Genomic DNA, 20,651 nt, shown 5'->3' with positions numbered 1-20,651 from the left:
GGTCAAATACCCAAGTCATTATCCATGGTTCACAACATATCATATTTAGGTGCTGCATGGGTGTGTCAAATATAAAAATTAAAATAAAAAAAATCTTCAAGGAAGAGAAAAATGAGTGCTCAAGTAAAAAAAAGGGGGGGAAAATCAAACGTTTTGACCTCGAGGTCAAAGGTCAAGGTAATTTTTTTTTTTTAATTTTATGAGATCTACTGTCTTTTTGTAATGCACCTTCATGCCAAATATCATGAGATAGTGTCAAAAGATAAATAAGTTTTCATTAATAGATACACAGATTATTGTGAAAAACATATGAAAACAAACCCATTTTTATTCAGTTGCCATGGTAACGGTGTAAAAGACCCCAGCTCAAAAATCATAAAACTTGTAGTATACATGTTAACCTTTATAGAATTATTTAAAACATTTAAAAAATCAAAGCACTTTAATATATTTCATGTCCTTTTGTTGATTTTTTTACCAAAGTATCCAATATATGCCCAAAATGCCCTTTTTGGACTCCTCATTCCCAAAATTTTGCTATACTGAAGCTTTAACATTTTTTTAAGTTTCGAAGAACAACTGATGCTTGTTATAAAAATTAATTCAAATAAAAGTTAAACATAACCTTATCTAGCATATTCAGAGAAATAAAATTGTGATTTTTTTGTAGATTTTTTTGGAAATCCAGGCATTTCTAGTAGATGGCGCTGTAAAATCTAAAAATAGCTTAGAATAAAATTTTAAAGTTAGATTTTTTTTTCTCTTTACTATCATAACATGTGTGCAAAATTTCATTCCGTTTGGTTAACATGTCATGTGGACTCATTTATAGGCATTTTGCATGGTTTTATTAAAGACTAATACTTGGTGTTAATGCTACCCAAATTCAGACCTGTATCAAGCGTGAATATTGTGTCAGTTTTTGCCTCAACTGTTATACCTCTATGGTCGTATCTAGCTGTAGTCTCAGACCAGCAGGTCCCTATATGCAAACCAAACAGCTCTAACCTATCAAATTACAAAGAAAGCTGTAACTTTTTGTCTCTGTATGTCCTACAACCACAAGAACAAGGGTGCACACGCTGAAATGTCTCGCCTTCTTTACTAATCATTGATATTATGTTGATAGTCCTAAGTATAAAGCTTTATTAAAATCTGTCACATAAACTTAACATTGACCAAGTTAACTAAAAAAAAGACCAATGAACCGTGAAAATGAGGTCAAGGTCAGATGAACCATGCCAGGCAGACATGTGCAGCTAGCAATGCTTCCATACAAAAAATATATTTGACCTATTACTTATAGTTTAAAAAAAATAGTCCAAAATACAAAAACTTAACACTCAGCAATGAATCGTGAAAATGAGGTCGAGGTCAAATAAAACCTGCGCGACTTGATCATAAAATATTTCCGTACACCAAATATAGTTGACCTATGGTATATAATATTAGATAAAAAAAACAAAACTCAAAACTTAACTTTGACCACTCAACCATGAAATTGAGGTCAAGGTCAGATGACATCTGCCCGCTAGACATGTACACCTTACAATCATTCCATACAACAAATATAGCAGATCTATTGCATAAAGTATGAGAAAAACAGACCAAAACACAAAAACATACAATAACCACTGAAACATGAAAAGAGGTCAAGGTCAGATGACACCTTCCAGTTGGACATTAACACCATACAGTCCTTCCATACACCGAATATACTAGCCCTATTGCTTATAGTATCTGACATATGGACTTGACCACCAAAACTTAACATCCATGAAATGAGATCGAGGTTAAGAGAAAACTGTCTGGCAGGCATGAGGACCTTGCAAGGTACGCACATACCAAATATAAGTATCCTATTACTTATAATAAAAGAGAATTCAACATTACAAATAATCTGAACATTTTTTTCAAGTGCTCACTGAAACCATGAAAATGAGGTCAAGGACATTTGAAATGTGACTGTTGGAAACTTCGTAACATGAGGCATCTGTATACAAAGTATGAAGCATCCAAGTCTTCCACCTTCTAAAATATAAAGCTTTTAAAAAGTTAGCCGTCGGCTTACTATCCCTATGTCGAGCATTCTGCAACAAAAGTTGCAGGCTCGACAAAAACCAAAATCGTATAGGAAGTCATATAAGACAATAAAAATCAAAACCAAAGAGTAAGATCTCGAAATCTATACAGTTAATATAAATCTTTGATATCTCTCCTGCAGATAATACAATATATTTAGATGTGTTATGACTGACAATGTGACAACTAATCTAAAGATGTTTATGATTACAGATCATCATACGATCTTCAAAAGTAAACAGAACCCACTCCGTACAGCAAGTTAAAATCAGGAACCGGTGTGACACCATATGATGGAAAAATTCAAAAGAAGAAACGTTTTATGTATGCTTAAACATAAGCATATACTAGATAAGGCAAAGAGCAATCAATTGAATAATACGTTGATAGCTTAGGTCAGGCACATAAATAAACTTATTATAGATACTAAGATCGAAAATTTGCATTTGCGACTGACGTGTGTTTTGATTTTGTTAAACAAGACTTATCAGTGACGTTCGAATAAAAAAACCTTTCACTTAAACTGACTCCAATTTCCCTACCGTTTGGGAATGATCCAAATACACAGTTTTATGGACCTCACCTTTTTGAATTGACCTCAAAGTGCGATATGTTTGTAACACTTTTTTAACGATCATATGTACAGTAAAAAGTAAAAACAAAAAGGTATTATTTGAAGATGAAATAAAAACTAATACAGAGATCAACTTTAATTCAAAACATATTTAGTTCAGCTTCAATGATGAGAAATCCAGTGTTTGGTGTCACGTAGCCACTAATCTATTCACACCTGAAAAATTACAATTATGTTTATTTTTACATTATTATCATAACTACTTTTATTATTATTATTATTATTGTTATTATTATTATTATTATTATTATTATTATTATTATTATTATTATTATTATTATTATTATTATTATTATTTTTATTATTATTATTATTATTGTTATTATGATAATTATTATAATTATTATTATTATTATTATTATAATTATTATTATTATTATTATTATTATTATTATTATTATTATTATTTTTATTTTTATTATTATTATTATTATTGTCATAATTATTATTATTTTTTTTTTATTATTATTATTATCATTAATGATATTATTATTATTATTATTATTATTATTATTATTATTATTATTATTATTATTATTGTCATAATATCAGATTATTACATGGCATTTTTCATATCGCATGTATTATCAGCCCGAGGTTCAATATCAGCCCAATAGCCGCATGGCTCGAGGGCTGATATTGACCGAGGGCTGATAATACATGCGATATGAAAAATGACATGTTATGATCTTTTCATCATATGCTTCAACAGTAGATAAAAATAACAGATTCATATATTGATTATTTTACGTGGTTCCCGAAAAGAAGTTGAAATAGTAAAAAGTTCACGGACGTCGGACCCAAAATTTGATACATTCAATATCAAATCTTTCTATTATATCACATGCTTCAACAGAGAAAAAAAAAACACATTTCTATATGGATGAATCGACAAAAAAATAATTCAGCAATATACATAATGAACATTGTTTGGAAAAGTCAACTTTTTTAACGTAACTTTCTAAATTATGTTTCAGAAAAACTTAAAAAATGCATATTTATTTTATTTTTTTTATTTTTTTTTAATTTAATTTAATTATTTGACACAATATACTTTCCAGTATTCAAATAGTTGTTGTGTACACTACTTTGTAATGTTTTTCACTGAAAACGTAGCATTGAGGTGTATTTTCCGGAATTTGCCGAGTATCACCGGAATGCCATGCGATAACATTACGGAAAGGCATGTGATAACAATCGAAGCATGTGATAAACTTTTCATATCAGCCCGCTAAGCACCAATTCTAAAAATATGGAAAATACTTTTATTTAATGCTATTATCATACGGTAAAAATCATACGTTATTTAGTCTAAGTATATGATAATAATAATTATTATTATTATTTATTATTATTATCATTAATGATATTATTATTATTATTATTATTATTATTATTATTATTATTATTATTATTATTATTATTATTATTATTATTATTATTATTATTATTATTATTATTATTATTATTATTTTTATTATTATTATTATTATTATTGTCATAATTATTATTATTATTTTTATTATTATTATTAATATTATCATTTAATGATATTATTATTATTATCATTTAATGATATTATTATTATTATTATTATTATTATTATTATTATTATTATTATTATTATTATTATTATTATTTTTTTCATTATTATTATTATCATTAATGATATGATTTTTATTATTTCTATTATTGTTGTTGTTGTTGTTGTTGTTGTTGTAATAATTTAAAAACTCAATACTTGTATAAGGAATAATCATTCTTTTTGTAATTACCAGTTACTTTACAATTCTATCCACATTGTGGTCATTATCATCCCTTTTTATTCTGGTAGATTCAAGACGTCCGGTTGGTGGCCGTCCACTAGCTGTTCCTGCTAAAACTGATATTAGCATAATGAACATCGCACATATAATCTTGACTATTTTCATCTTGCAGAGGTTCGCCTAAATTATAAATAATAATAATTATTCTTCTTTTTATTATTATCATTATCATCATTATTATCATTATTGTTGTTGTTGTTGTTGTTGTTTTTCCGAATAATCTTCATCATAAACAGTCAAATAATGAAATAAAAGATAGGAAATCATTTAAACATATTTAACCGCATTAACCATTAAAGCTGAAAAGAAGCTGAAAAGAAGCTGAAAAACATTTCCATTAGACATATAGAGTAACTTGCTTTTACCAGCAGTTAAACGCTGTATATATTATGTAAATGAGAACCCCTCTAACATCTGCGCTCTTTTAAAAAGCTCTAGTTCTTTGGTTTTTTTTTGCTAGTATAGCTTACATGTTGAATAGTAATTTCAAATGCTACTGTAAAATATGATAATTTATACACAATATTTAACGTAAAGATTGATAATTATTAGGAAATCCTGAAAAGTACACAACAATGTAACGCATCGAATACAAAAAGTGTTAATTTCCTTTTTCCTTATTTTTTTTTACAGAAATCTTAATAGTTATTAAAGATACCAGGATTATAATTTACTACGCCAGACGCGCGTTTCGTCTTCATAAGACTCACCAGTGACGATAATATCGCAAAATTTATTAAGCCACACAAAGTAAGAAGTTCAACAGCATTGAGGTTCCAAAATTTCAATAAGTTGTGCCAGCTACGGCTAAGGTAACCTATGCCTGGGGTAAGAAAATCCTTAGTTTTTCGAAAAAAAAACCAAGAAATTTATAAAAAATGACCACATGATAGATATTCAAGTCAACACCGAAGTGTTGACTACTTGGCTAATGATACCCTCGGGGACGAAACGTCCACCAGCAGTGGCATCGACCTAGTGGTGTAAATACTTATCAAAGGTACCAGGATTATAATTTAGTACGCCAGACGCGCGTTTCGTCTACAACATAATAGAAAAGCAAGTTATTTGAAAACTTTGTTGTATTGTATTTACCTTATTTTTTGGTGTTTAATCGAACAAAAATTGATGACGGGTGTTTGGGACATATGGCGTTCAGATGTTTATATATCATTGACAAAACTATTCAAAACCTGTTTTCTTGACTACGCAAATTAAAACATCAGACAAAAAACAATTGTTGTTCGCTGACTAGGCATATTTTAGTGTCTGATGCACACAAAACTAGTTACATAATAAAGTATAATCGATTCGTGCACTTAACTTTAGGGTGAATAGACCCCAACTGTGACCAAATAAAGTCTTTGTGCTGTTTTGTCTACAAAGAATCAATAACCGTCTGATTTTTGTGAGAGAAAAAATACCTTATATCACGTTTTGTCTTTTAAACAGTTATTAGTAGATCCACAAATTGGCATTTTAAGGGGAGGTAACTCTTAACAGTGCATTTTCTGAAGGATTATACATGCAATTTTCCTATTTTGTATTTTAGCTGGAAAAAACGTACGGTCACCCTATCTTTTCTTTTGATATTCTCAAAGCATTATCTGAAAGCTATCTTTTCCTTAATTATTGAACAATTCTATCATTTTGTTTAGTTTTTAATCATAACAATGTGTTTTTTCCTGTATAATCCATACAAAATGTGTCCTTTTTCCACGTCCTGTAGCTTGAGAAAATGCGCGGTGACCTTTCATTTTCATTATATTTTTCAACAGATACCAATAGATACTACGTTTTGGCAAAGTGTGAACAAATTCTATCATTTTTATTTTAGACTCCCATACCACCTTAAGCACAAATATAATGCATAAGTAATGTTTTCCCCCTTCTTTTGAGTAATTTCCTTCTTGTGATATAGAAATGGATTCCGTAGATGTAATGCTTTGGTATGCTTCTACAGTAGATGTAGTTGTTCTACTTCACACCACTTTTTGTGAATGTATAAATATTTTTTCATTTCTTCCACTTGTAAATACCCTTTAAATTTGTCCTTGTTTGGATTTCCAACTATTTTGATCTGAGCGTCACTGGTGAGTCTTATATAGATGAAACGTGCGTCTGGCGTTTTAAATTATAATCCTGATACCTTTGATTAAAGTTTTGGCAGTAGGAAGCTTTCCAGATCTGAAGCAAATTCTTTAATTTTGAAAAAAAAACTATTTTCATTCCGAAAATGGTTAGGCAAGATAGTCTAGAGCATAGCGGCGGTATATCTGAATGATCTTTTATCGTATGCTGTAGTTTTTATCTGTGGTATGTCCAGGATGATATTGTACCTACAATTATATTTTGAGTCCTTTAAGGATGTATTCTTCAGTCACTTTGAAATCTCGATTTGAAAATATTCCCAAAACATGTGATTCAAGAAAATGATATAATCAAACTCTGTAAAAGTAATTGTGTATTTTCAATAAGAGGTTTTTGAGTAAAAAAAATCAAATTTTACAACTAATCAAATTAGTCGTTCTAACCAAAGTTTTAGAAGAGAAAAAAGGAGGGGTACAATAATGGATTTTACCAGAATCATTTACATCTCTAATCACTTTTTTCTATTCAAATTTCATATAGATGTACTTTTCTACATTTTCTTACAAAGAAGTTGAAATAATATGCAGTTTGTTCTTAAAATTAAGAAAAAAATCACATTTTGACGAAGTAGTCAGCATGGTAAACTTAACACTAAAAGGCACCAAATATCATAAAATTTCTGATGTTAGCACCTACATATAGTTCTTTTAAGTTGAATTTATTCAGATTGGTCCACTTCATCTTTATTGAAAGTATGAAAAAAAGTTTAATTGTTGAACTGTGATTTTTTTTACGGTAATAGCCCAAAATGGGATAAAAAATTGATGACAAATGGGTAAATAATCAACATTAGCTACTAGTACTTTTACAGGGCCGTAACTAAAAAAGAAGTGGGCTACAATATGTTTTTTTTTCTTCTCTATTTATTTTTTTACAGTCATATTAGCCCCATAATTAGGTTAAGAATAAACGTTTCATTCTAGATTTTTTTAGCTTCTCAGAGGAGATCGAGTATATTCTTAAGATCACGTCACTCAAAGTCACTGGAGCTTTCCCGTTACAAAATTAGTAAGTCTCAAGTGCCATCTGGTCCTGATTGTTTTTAACTTCAGATTTGTAAATTTTGCTATGTCTAGGAGGTTTCAAATGAATCCAAAAAGGTACTTCAAATAAAATATCGTTATGATACAACTTGAAAAATAAGACGGTTGTTTTCTTCAATAACATTCGGTCGTATATTGACTCACAAAAGTACACACAGATTAAATTCAGTTAAAATAAGAATCTATTAACCATAAAGTTTAGTGCATAGTTTAATTTATTATTTTGTCTGTCGTTCATGACCTTTGAATTTGCTCTATGTTAATTTGACACAAATTCAACTGTAAAAAAATCTTTATTGAATAGGTAGATTTTTGTTGTCAAGAAACAAAACAAATCTTTTTGTAACTGGTGTTTTATTTTGCGTAGAAAAACGGTTATAAACAGGTGTGTCAATGGTATATAAACAACCGGATTCCATATGTTCCAAACACCCGTGTTTGACTATTCCATTACACACCAAAACACAAGGTAAATAAAATACAGCAAAGCTTTGAAATAACTGATTTGTTTTGTATGTTTTAAGAATTCTGTACAGTACAAAAGAGGAAATTGAAAAAAACACTTTATGAATTTAAGGCGTGAAATGTATAGGTATTTGTCAGGAATTTCAAACAACAAACAATTTAGCCTTAATAATTATTAATAAATATTCATATTTTACAGCAACATACTAAATAATTAAATTACAGATAAGCTAAAATAGCAAAATTGAAAAGAAGAAAATCTGATCATTTTTGAAAACAAAAAAAAGCTTTGTGTTTTTTTAATTTTTTTTTTTAATTTTGGGAGGTAGGGTGTGGTGTTGACGGAAGTCACTCTGAATTCATAATAAAGTTTATACCATGTTCGTGTAAATAAAGAAACAAAAATTCTATTTATAAGGGATGTCAAAAGATCTAAGATTTAATACTCAAATACTCGGTCATAATACTCGAATACTCGCGAGTACTCGGATGAATCTTAAATGATATTGAAAAGTTTAAATTTAAGTTGGGATGCACTGTTTTTGTTTTTAACTTTCATAAACATATAAACGTAAAATAAACGTACTACAAACATAGCTTGATGCTCTGTTGTTTTGTCAATTTAACAGTAAATTACCGACCGCCGTTTCTACAAATAAATTAAGTACGTATTCATGAACCAAATTTTCAATAAAATCAAAAATATTTTCATATATTGTCCGGCAAAGTAAACACTATATGTATATTCCGTGATCTTACTTGTTCATCAATTTGTCAACAGCAATAGTATTGTGCTTTTTCGTGTTACTCAGTCTTACTCTTTCTGTGTTTTGTTTTGTTTGCACTATCGTTTGTCTGATTTTCTCCTTTTTTTCAGCCATGTCGTTTTGAATTTATTTTCGACTTTTTAGGTTTGAATATCGCACTCTTACTTTCGCCTATCATGAAATTGTCAACAACAATATTGGACGATGTTAGATTACTTGTGCTTTTTCGTGTTGCTCAGTCTTACTTTTTTGCACTTTTGTTTGATTTTCTCTTTTTTTAGCCATGACGTTTTCAATTCATTTTCGACTTTTGGGTTTGAATGTCGATCTCCTACTTTCGCCTATCATTAAATTCTAAATTTAACAATTATTGTTAAATCTCAAAAACAGTGTAATCAAAGTACTGTTGTCAAATTGACAGTTTTGTCTAACCGTTTACTCGGATAATCGTTCTACAGATTAACTGGTTAATCGGTAGTTTAAGCTTTATCAATAGTACCCTGCAATGTACGTTTCATAATACGATGAATTGAAGTTTGTCCTTTGGCATTATCTGGCTTGTCTGTGAGGATTCCTGGCGTCTTAGTTTGACTTTTAATAATTCAATATACGTTATCTACTACGGCGTTTATAATACCTTCAGATTGAAAAATTAAAACAACTTTTTGATCTCGTTGAATTTAAAATGTCTGATACGATGATTCTTTCAATTTTTTCTTGATGTCTCAGAAAATATTGTGGAGTGTTTCAATTTGAAATGATAGACAATGTTACTGTTACCATCAAATATCATACACGTTGATTTGCATAACACAATTTGGGAGTTGGTATTTCGTTTAAAATATGACAAATTAAGCCTTGAACGATGCCGGTTGCACATTCAGATGTACAAAATGTAGTTAGGTCTACGCAATATTAGATCTGAAGTAAAATAATGAATGAAATCGTAAAATTTAATCGGATTACTTATTTTAAATTACTGTTCTAAAAAACATGTATACTAATTATGTTTACTTAGGATCTTGCCCCGAGCTGATAGACAAGTTGTCTAAGTTCTAATTAATATTATGTTATTTTGGATAAACAATAGCAATCGGTATTCTGGAATGTTGATCTGTCAAATTAATTACCTCGACGAATATTTCAAATATTACAAAATTATCTAATGATTACTAAATAAAGGCAACAGAAGTTAACCGCTGTTCAAAACTCATAAATCCATGGACAAAAAACAAAATCGGGGTAACAAACTAAAACCGAGGGAAACACATTTATATCAATTTTATTAAAATTGAAAAAAAGTCCGGTTAACCGGGTAGTGATTTTGGTATTCGATGTTCGGTCCTTTCGACGGTTACCCGGTTAACGGGTTAAACGTTGACAACCCTAAATTGAAGTAATTTAAATGTAAATTGCATTCCAATCACGTGTACATAAAAGTCTTGATTAACAAACAAAGGAAAGTTATATGGCTTGTGATGATTTAATTATTAATCCATGAAAGTGTCGATCTGTTTACAAACACCGTAAAAAATGTCTGTAATCAGTTGCGAAGGGGTCTCCGCAGGTCACTTTGATTTTGGTTTTGTTAAGAAATTTGATATGGTCGGCAATTTTAGACGAAAGACTGTTAGACTTTCTATATATTTTTTAAAGTAGTGCATATGAAAACATTCCATCGGAAGGAAAGGACGTTGCTGGTACTACTACTAGTATAACAAAAAGTAGCCTTAGGATAAACATATGAATTGATTTTATTTAGTATTTCGGTGGGGATATTTCAACGGAACTAAAGTGAGTGGAAATCGTGCGCACTATTGATATATATGTCATGATAATTCTTATATGGTTTACATATCAGGGAATACTTTGATATGATTGGTCGAGAGAACTTCCGGTAGTTGATCTTGACGGTGTTTGTTTTTCGATAGACGACGTTGACCGAACTTCTTTTCGTAACCAATGTAAACATGATGACGGCGATAGTAAAACCGACGTTGCAAAATTTATTTTCACTGCACGTTAATCGTTTAATAAGATCATACACAGAAACATTCATTTGAATAATAATATGAGTTTTTGCAGTTTAGTTTTTATCAAATAGCAAATTTCATTGAGTGCATATTTTTGCGTTAACGAAAAAATATATACATTTATGCGCCAAGGTCTATTCAATGACATAAATATACAATTTACGTGTGATAGATGAAACGACTGTGGAAAAATATACTCCATATCTCAAATTGCAAAGAATCATAAAGACTGAACGGCTTTTTAAAGGTCACTCATGAAATATCGAAAAAGTCCTTCGGCCTTTTATTTAATTGTGAGTGAATTGGTTGAGTTTATACACCAATACATTCCTTTAAAAAGGTGTTTAATCCTATAACAATCATATACTTTAGGTGAACAATTAAATCCTTTGCAGAATGAAAATATTGAAGATTATGTGTGCGATATTCATGATGCTTATGGCAGTTTTAATAGGATCAGTCAGTGGACGGCCACCATCCGGTCAACCAATGCAACGGCTTCAGTTTGGCAGATTAAGGCCACCAAATGGAGGGTTTCGTTTGAACAGAGTTAAAAGAGGTGCTTATGGCCACTATTTGGATAGAACCATAAGATAACTGGTAATTATAAATTCAAATGATTGATTAATTAAAACATAAAGTTTTATTATAAAAATAATGATAATAATAATAAAAGTGATAATAGACTAATAATAAAAAGTTATCATAATAAAGATTATTGTATTTTCCAGGTGAAAAGAGATTAGAAGGTCTGTGGCACCACACACTAGATATCTCATCATTGAAGCCGAACTAAATAAATAAAATTTGATTTGAAGTTGATGTCTATATTTGTGTTTGCTTAATTTTTCTTTAATTGATTCTATGTTTTATGTTCTTTTTTACGGGTTCAACTGAACATAAAGCATTTCTTTTCTATACAAGGCTTAATAACACAAAACACAAATATACTATGGAATGTAAGTTTGCAGCATCCAGCCTTTGATAATACATTCGGAACATAATAACATGTGAAAGAAACAAAATTAAGAATGGTAGGTGTTACGCCAAAAAACAGTCCTTATCACATTCTCTTCACTAGAAGTATGATCAACAGCCTGAACAATCTACAAAATATAATTACAAAAATTAGAAACAATTCACAACTACATGTAAATGAATGAAAAGAGAAAAATGATTAAATACTGTAACTTTGGACAGTATACATGTGCATCTACTGAAATGTACAATTTTATAAGAATAATCTTAATATACGTGTGAAAGACAGTACCTAGAGAACAACGATTGTTTTTTGTTTTGAAACAAAAACAAAAAAAAGGTCAAACAGACCTTAACAGCAACTGAATTAAACGTGTAGTCTGATTGAATGCATACCGTCGAATGCTTTAATTCCCGCTTAGGTATGCACGGGAGAATCCAAGCAAATAACCACAAAACACAGATATACTATGAGATGTAGGTTTGCAGCATCCAGTCGAGACAAAAGGCGAAAGAGTGTATATTAAATGCCAAGGTATAAGAAACAGAAGTCTTTTTTCAATACTGTCTTTCATCTATCCGTCTTTAGCTTTTAGGATCGCCAACGTCCATGAACTTTGAAAAGCCTACTTGAATCACCGTTGTTTGTGGCGTGAGAAACGCCTCCTCTTCGTAAACTATGCAAACTAAATCGTTTTTGTCTAACCCTATTGCGCTTAAAGCTTCTCTGGCTCTAGTATAAGATGATGACTTATATATTTTACTCAATACTAAGGTAAAGAACAAAACTGTTCTACGAAGAATTAATCTTAAGACTTGCTAATTAAGTGGATGAGTCGGTATATCAGTACTTGCTATCATAACTATACTACCTTGTCAATAAATATCGGTCTTGCTATTGTGAGCAATAGTTTCAACGTGAGTTTTATGAAAACTGATATTTCTTATTATCCACCGTGCAAATTACTACGCATAACATATTCGTTAAGCCTTATAACGAAAAGAAATTTATGTCTTTACAATCTACTTAATCATATTATTCTGGAAACATATGATTGAAATAAAATTAGGGAAAAGTGACAAAGGGACAAAGAGACAAAATTCCGACCTAAGAGAAGAAAAAGGCACAAGGTCATAAATGGGTCTTCAACACAGCGAGAAAATTCCGAGCCCGGAGACTGGCTTCGGATGACTCCTGGACAAAATTGTGTATTAGTTCGGTTATTGCATCAACCTACACAAAAGTTCCTGGTTGATCACCTCTTCGGGGAGAAAATTTCAGGGACCAAATTTTCGATTCTCCCTTAACACAATTTGCGAGTATCGTCTTGAGAAACGATGAAAAAAAGTCTGTCGGAAAGGGACGATAGATGGCCGACTTGTAGATTTCGAAAAAGGGCAGGTTAAACCTTCTGCAAGGCAGCACTCGCGCCCGCAAAGTTGAAAGGGATTAATATAAGTTGCAATTACTTGATTCCGTATCCATTATGAATAAATACATTTCCAGTTTTCGGACAATATCTCAAAAAGGCTTTCAGCAGTTCTCGTGAAACTTTTGTGACTTGTTTATTTCTATTGATGTAAGCTCCTTTCTGAATTTTATAAATTTCTGATACGAAATTGAGATGGTATTGTATTTTATTCTATGAAAATGAAAAGGCGTATCATGCACTCATGGCGCAGCTGTTGATTTGTTTTGTTTTGCCTTTGATTCATATTTTTATCTTGGGAATCCAATAGTACGGAATACTAAAATGGCTTAAGACGAGCATGTCACCTTAAAACAACTATACAGCTCTCTTTGGCATACAAACACGAGCACAAATTTAAAACCGCATACCAAGTTATATTTAATATATAAACTTCGATATCTTTTCTGTAAATATAGTGCATTGAGATCTCGCCTGTAGATACGTGTAGTATCTTTTAAGATGTGGTTGTTAGACATATTTGATGTTTCCCTTAGTTTTAGTTTGTATTCCGTTTTTTTATTTTCTCAGTCGATTTATGATTTTTTTAAACAAGGGAAACTACTTTATTTAGACATCCTTGTTCGTTGTTTTTTTGTAATTTTTATAGTTGTCATATTGTCAATCATAGCACCGGAAATCTCAATGTACTTGTAAAGAGGCGCGTCTCCGTACATGATGTTTATGGAAAGGTTTTTCTGACCGGAAGTGGTTGTGTATATCGTTTGAATGTATATTAAATACAAAGATGGGAGTGTGATTGCCAATAAGACAAATATCTACCAGGGACCAGATGGCAAATATGTCTCGTATGTTATGCATTTACATCTCATCTTTAATCTGTTCCTATCTTGATTTGATATCTTTTTATAAGTGTAATGCTTCTATGTCTCTTCTGTTGATGTATTGCTTTGATGACTCTGGCATTTATATGGGAAATACTTGATTTTATCTGATATAAGATATAATTGTGTCTTATAGCAATTTGGAATAAGCATGAAGAACATTTCCTGATTCACATTTTGATATTCATAAGTATCAAAATATGTCATTATCACTACAAAATATGAGTATGGACCAACATTATAAAACCCTAAAACCGAAGATCTCTGTAATAATTAAATAGTAAAAAGGAGAAGCATAAGCTTTAAGCTGTAAACTAAGCGTCTCCAGCAAGGGAAAATCGATATATATTACAGCGAAACCACACAACAAATTTGTGAACTGTAAAAGGACTATAGTGATCTGAACATAGATCTATGGGGGAACACATATGACATAGTGATTCTCCTCTTGAAAAACTTCTAGAATAAATATTTTACTTCATATTTATATTTATGCACAAAGAAACCAGATTTAATAGTGTGAATAGGAAACAAATATACAGACTTATCAATGGTAGTTCTAACCATTTCATGACTGAAGCAAACTCCTAAAATCAGGATAAAAAAACATTTATAGTAAGGAAATGGATCGGCAAGCTATTCAAGAGTAAAGCGGTTGCATGATATCTCATCGTATGTACTGGTTCTAACCTGTGGCATGTCCATGCTGTTAATATACCTTAAACTATTTTTGAGTCCTTTATCTTGATCAAGTCCTTCAAACTTACTGGATCTTTCCCGTTAATAATTTGTAGATCTCAAGTGCCATTGTCCTGATTCTTTTCACCTGCAGAGATATGTGTAATATCTAGACATTTTTCATATGATTAGGTACAAAACAGAACAAAACGTTCTCTCTCGCATTTTCCAACATCTTAGAGTTGGTGTCCGTGTAGAACAGAAAAGGTACCTACAAATAAAAGGTTTGAATATATTTAATCTATCTAGTCCGGTTAACATGTACTAGTATCCATATACAACGTTAAAATAAGGTTGTTTTCGCTTTAATAAAATTCGGTCGCATACTGACTTTATGTGCACAAAACTGCACACGATTAAACTCTGACAGTAAAAAATAGAATCTATCAACAATAAAGTTAAGTGCATAAAGGTAACTCAATTTTAATTTTTTTATCTGTTGATCGTAACATTTAAACTCGTTTTGTGTTAATTTGACAAAACAAGTTAACATGAAAGACCTTTAAAGAATAGGAAAATATGTCTTGTCAATAAACAACACTATTGTGTTTGTGACTGATGTTTTATTTTGCGTAGAACATGGTCAATAATAGGCGTCCAAATGGTATATAAACAACCGAGCGCCATGTGTTCAAAATATCTTTGTTCCTCTGTTCGATTGAATACAAAAACAAGGTAAATTATATAAAACAAAGTTTTAAAAAACTGATTTTTTCTATATTTATGATTTCTGTGACAAAAAGTTAATGACACTTAATAAAAAAAATTATAATGCGTGATATTTTAGGTACTTTTCATGAATTTTCAGTTTTGCATTAATAATTGTGCATAACTAACCACATTTTACAGTAACACCTTATCAGATAAGCTAATCTTGTAAAATTTGATACCGGAAAGAAAATCGGATTATTTGTGAAAAGAATATGAAGTTGGTGATTTCATATTTTTGAAGGGGGAGGCAGTCTTATACAAATTAAGTTAACTGACATCACTCTGACTTCATAATAAAATTTATACAAAATTTAAGCGTAAAACAAATCTATTAACAGTGTTTGTCAATAACACTATACAAGTCTAAAACGATTACAGTATTAGATGATCATTTAATTTATTAAACAAAGGGATACATAATATGAAAAAAACATGTTAATCCTGGTATCAATAGTCTATATCATGTTCCAGTATGTCTATTGAGTTCATCAATTTTCCAGCTTGACTATATCTTTCTATTAAATATCATTAACTAAATCTAATATTTTACTTTTAAAAACAAACTTTTTTTCGTGTTTTGAAAACACTAGGATGATGTTATCCGGAAATTCGTGCGCTCAACATAATATATTATTTAATCATGTACTTAAGGTAAAAACATAAATTCCTTGCAGAATGAAAATATTGAATATTCTATTTGCGATTCTCATGATGCTAATGGCAGTTCTATCAAGAAAAGTCAGTGGATTGCCACCAATTGCAGGGCTTGAATTTAACAGATTACGACCACCATTTGGAGGGCTATATTTTAACAGAGTTAAAAGAGATTCTTATGGCCACTTTTTGGATTAAACTGTAAGATTACTGGTAATTACTCATTTGAAAATTTATTATTCATAACATAAAGTTATATAATAAATATAATAATGATAATAATAGTGATAAGAAGTTATGATAATCATAATAAAGATTATTGTATTTTCCAGGTGAGAAGAGATTAGATGGTCTGTGGGACCACAAACTGGATATCTCATCATTGAAGCTGAATTAAATTGATAGATTTATAGTTGTTGACTATATTTAAGTGATTATTTGATCTTGTTATGTCTTAAATGATACCATTTTAGACAACAATTTACTGGTTATATAATCCTTGTAAATATGATTGTAATAAAATTTAGAATAAATATTGGAAAAGTGACAACTTGAGAAACAATAAACCGACCAAAGACAAGAAAATAGCACAAGGTTATCCCTATCACAGTGAAAAAATCCTCTAGTTTTTAGCTGGTTTTAACCTGCTGCGGCTTAACAAAAGTGTATAATAGTTCAGTGAAAATATAAGTCATACTGAACTCCGAAACATATGAATGAACTTAATTAAAAAAGGCAAACACCCAAGACTTGAGGTATCTGTCATCTCCCTATACCTCTAGCAATTGAATGTAGAATAAACAAAAAACACGACAATACGTAAATCTATTTTCTGCAACATATATAAATATAAAAAACATTATAAGGAGATGTGGTATTATTGCCGATTGCCACACTATCCATCAGCTTTCAAATTATGTGGATATATTCAGCAATCATGGTCACTGTACTGCACTAAAGCGATAAAACCCCATACCGCTTAATACTCCGTTATAAAAGACCATAACTTTGAAATTGTGACACAATCTAATATAAAAGGGAAAACTAAGTTGCTTAATTATTAGAGATTTATAACAATTCACGGAAACAAGTTTGACAGACATGCACAACCACTAAGGGTAGTGGCGTAAAAAATGAGGTCCGGTTTAAACATGTTTGAGCACTGATATTCCCTGACCCGGGACAGTGGCATATTAACACAACATGGAAACAACTATAAAAATTGTTTTTATTCGCGTAAATCCATAGATGGTACGAAACACAAAAAGAATCTATAAAACAATACTTGAATTCATTTATTAACGTGGGTACCAAATTTCATGGATACATACGAACTTGCATTTTCGTTGATTTCGTTGTTTTACAAATGTCGGCATACAAACTCATAGAAAATGTGTTATCCGTTGAACATTTAATAAGTTGTTTATCTTAATCGACGAAATCGACGAAAATTGGCACCATACGAATAAGAATGAATCTATAGTAAACAAAACAATTATAACTAATAAATAAAGTCTTGTTCTTCCAGGCTAAAATATCAAGTAGTACACATCCAGTGGATTATACCCTTGCATATATGATATGAATATTTTCTAAGAAATAATCTCTCTACAACGGTGGCACTTGCAGGCAGGGTACCTACAAACATGTCCAAATCATAATGTACAATGATATAAAATAAAATACATACATGTATAAGATAAAAGTACGTACCCTTAAACACAAGGAGCCTTTAATTAAAGACATATCAGCATTATATATTAAGATAAAATCGCAACATTTAGAGTACACATCAATCACATTGTACACACAAATGACAGAATGCTGAATAAGTGCTAGCTTTGCTTTAGATAAATAAACTCATCATAGATACTAGGATTTAATTTTGTATTTATGCCAGACGCGCGTTTCCTCTACCAATAGACTCATCAATCAGACTCGAATCCAAAAAAGTCAAATAGGTCAAATGAAGTACAGAGTTAACGAGCATTGGAACCAACATGTCTAAAATCTTTGCCAAACACAGCTAAGGTTATCTATTTCTGAGGTATATAGCGAATGATTTTCTGATTTCCACTAAACGTCTTGGGAGAACCAAGGACAATAGAGAGAAACAAGACACACCCTCGTTCCATGTGGAGGACAGAATCAGGACCAGTATGGTTTGCTACCAAAGAGACTGAAAAAAGAGGCTTACTCCCTGGTAGACAAGAGAGGTATCATAATCAAAACTCCATTCCTTGCATCTTCTTTTATTATATTTTCTGTTTTATGTGTCCAAATGTTGTTACTTATTTACTAGTCATTGGAAAATATCTCTTTTATTACTGATGTTTATCATTAACAAATCTATTAAACGACACAATCCCCTCTTTTCTAAATCAAAAAAATATAAAAACACAAAACGATGCGTAAGGCAAAAGTTAAAAAATGTGCTCCATTAACAATACGAAACAAAACAAGCTTTTTCTGTCAGAGGTCGGCATACAATGTTTATGGATTGAAAGCCTTTTTCGAGTACATATTTCCTCACTTTAGGTTCGTGTGAATAGTAAAAAAAGGTTTTATAATCGACTTGTTATGGATTGTTGAGACGTTTAGAAAATTATCAATATTAAAAAATAAGACTTTTTTTATACTGTGTTTTTTATTACAGTGGGGTCCCAAAAAGGGGGTTCAAATTCCTATTTAAAAAATCTGAGAATCCTTTTCAAGAAGTCTCAGATAGTCTGGTTGTGAGCTGAATATGAAAAAACTGATGTAATATGATTGCTTATGAGTCAACTCTTCACAAGAGACCAAATGGTACAGAAATAAACAACTATAGGTTGCCGTACCAATATATATGCCCATCTTACAGAGTTAATCGTTTTCATATTTCAATGGTCAACATTCATTTGGTGTGATTGTCTCTTTTTTTGGGGGGGGGGGGGGGGAAAGGGGAGAAAAATATCGTGGGAAGATTTTATTTTTTTGTGGCGGAATGACAACAGCATTGTGTATTGCAGAAAATCAACAAAAAAGGGTGTCCTAACTTTTGAGAGGGGGGACAGACAGTCATTTAGCAACAGCATTGTGTGTTGCACAAAATAGTGCATCGGACTACTAACACAAAGGTTCCTGGTTCGATTCCCGTTTGGGATGAAAATTTCAGGAACTTAATTTTCGGCTCTCCCTTGACACCATTTGCGAGTATGATCTCGAGGAAACGATGATAGTCCGTCGGACGGGGACGATGAATGGCTGACCCGTGTTAAGAGAGAGCCATATCTCTTGCACGTTAATGACACCCTTGTAGATTTCGAAAAAGAGTAGGCTAATGCCGCTACAAGGCAGCACTCGCACCCGCAAAGTGGAAAGGGATTAATATAAGTTGTAAAACTTGTTTCCCAATCCACTATAAACAAATATGTTTAAACTAAGTTCAAATAGGTAGTTCTATATGTCAGCCAAAATCGAAACATTCTGTCTTGCCATTTAAAAAAAAATGAACACATAATAGGTTTCTGACACAGAATAGCTGTAATCAAAGAACTTAGAATTGGTAATATGATTTGAATTTATATTAATTTTTTTGCTTTTGTGCAATACACCTAGCTGTTGTAAATTAACTCTATACCCCTACACCCCCTTAAAAAAACTTCATTTTCCCCCCGCTTTTATACTTGAGCACACATTTGTTTCCTCCTTGAAGATTTTTTTAATACTTGACACACCCCATGCAGCACCAAAATATGATATGTTTTGTACCATGGGTAATGATTTTGATATTTGACCTTTAAGTCTCTAATACTTGGTGTTAATGCTACCCATATTCAGGCCTGTATCAAGCGCGAACATTGTGTCATTTTTTGCCTCAACTATTCATGGTTGGACCTCTGTTGTCGTATCTAGCTGTGGTCGCAGACCAGCAGGTCACTGTATGCAAACCATACAGCTCTTACCTAGCAAATCACAAAGATACCAGTAATTTTTTGTCTCTGTGTGTCCTACAACCACAAGAACAAAGGTGCACATGCTGAAATGTCTCGCCTTCTTTACTAATCATTGATATTATGTTGATAGTCCTAACTATAAAGCTTTATTAAAAACTGTCACATTAACTTAACATTAACCAATATAACTAAACAAAGACCAATGAACCATAAAAATGAGGTCAAGGTCAGATGAACCATACCAGGCAGACATGTACAGCTAACAATGCTTCCATACAACAAATATAGTTGACCTATTACTTATAGTTTAAGAATAATAG

At 31.1% G+C, this 20,651-nt stretch overlaps 2 long non-coding RNA genes across 3 annotated transcripts in view; one reads left to right on the top strand and one right to left on the bottom strand.

The window, feature by feature from the left end:
* Nucleotides 1-2,777: 2,777 nt before the first annotated feature.
* Nucleotides 2,778-5,727, bottom strand: LOC134693698 (uncharacterized). Its single transcript, XR_010102445.1, has 3 exons — nucleotides 5,638-5,727; nucleotides 4,492-4,662; nucleotides 2,778-2,872 (listed from the first exon to the last, which is right to left on the bottom strand). It is a non-coding gene; the product is annotated as an uncharacterized LOC134693698 (long non-coding RNA).
* A 2,347-nt stretch (nucleotides 5,728-8,074) lies between these two features.
* LOC134692795 (uncharacterized) overlaps nucleotides 8,075-20,651 on the top strand; it is a 31,592-nt gene continuing 19,015 nt past the window's right edge. The window contains exons 1-3 of one of the 2 annotated variants that reach the window (XR_010102271.1): nucleotides 8,075-8,205; nucleotides 11,397-11,601; nucleotides 11,733-11,823. This is a non-coding gene — a long non-coding RNA (uncharacterized LOC134692795). Of the gene's footprint in view, nucleotides 8,206-11,396; nucleotides 11,602-11,732; nucleotides 11,824-20,651 lie in introns of those variants that run through there. The other variant, XR_010102272.1, reaches the window with a different exon arrangement.

The sequence above is a fragment of the Mytilus trossulus genome, chromosome 12 (assembly GCF_036588685.1).
Source record: "Mytilus trossulus isolate FHL-02 chromosome 12, PNRI_Mtr1.1.1.hap1, whole genome shotgun sequence".
NCBI classification, from domain to species: domain Eukaryota; kingdom Metazoa; phylum Mollusca; class Bivalvia; order Mytilida; family Mytilidae; genus Mytilus; species Mytilus trossulus.
This window is presented reverse-complemented; position numbering and strand designations above follow the sequence as displayed.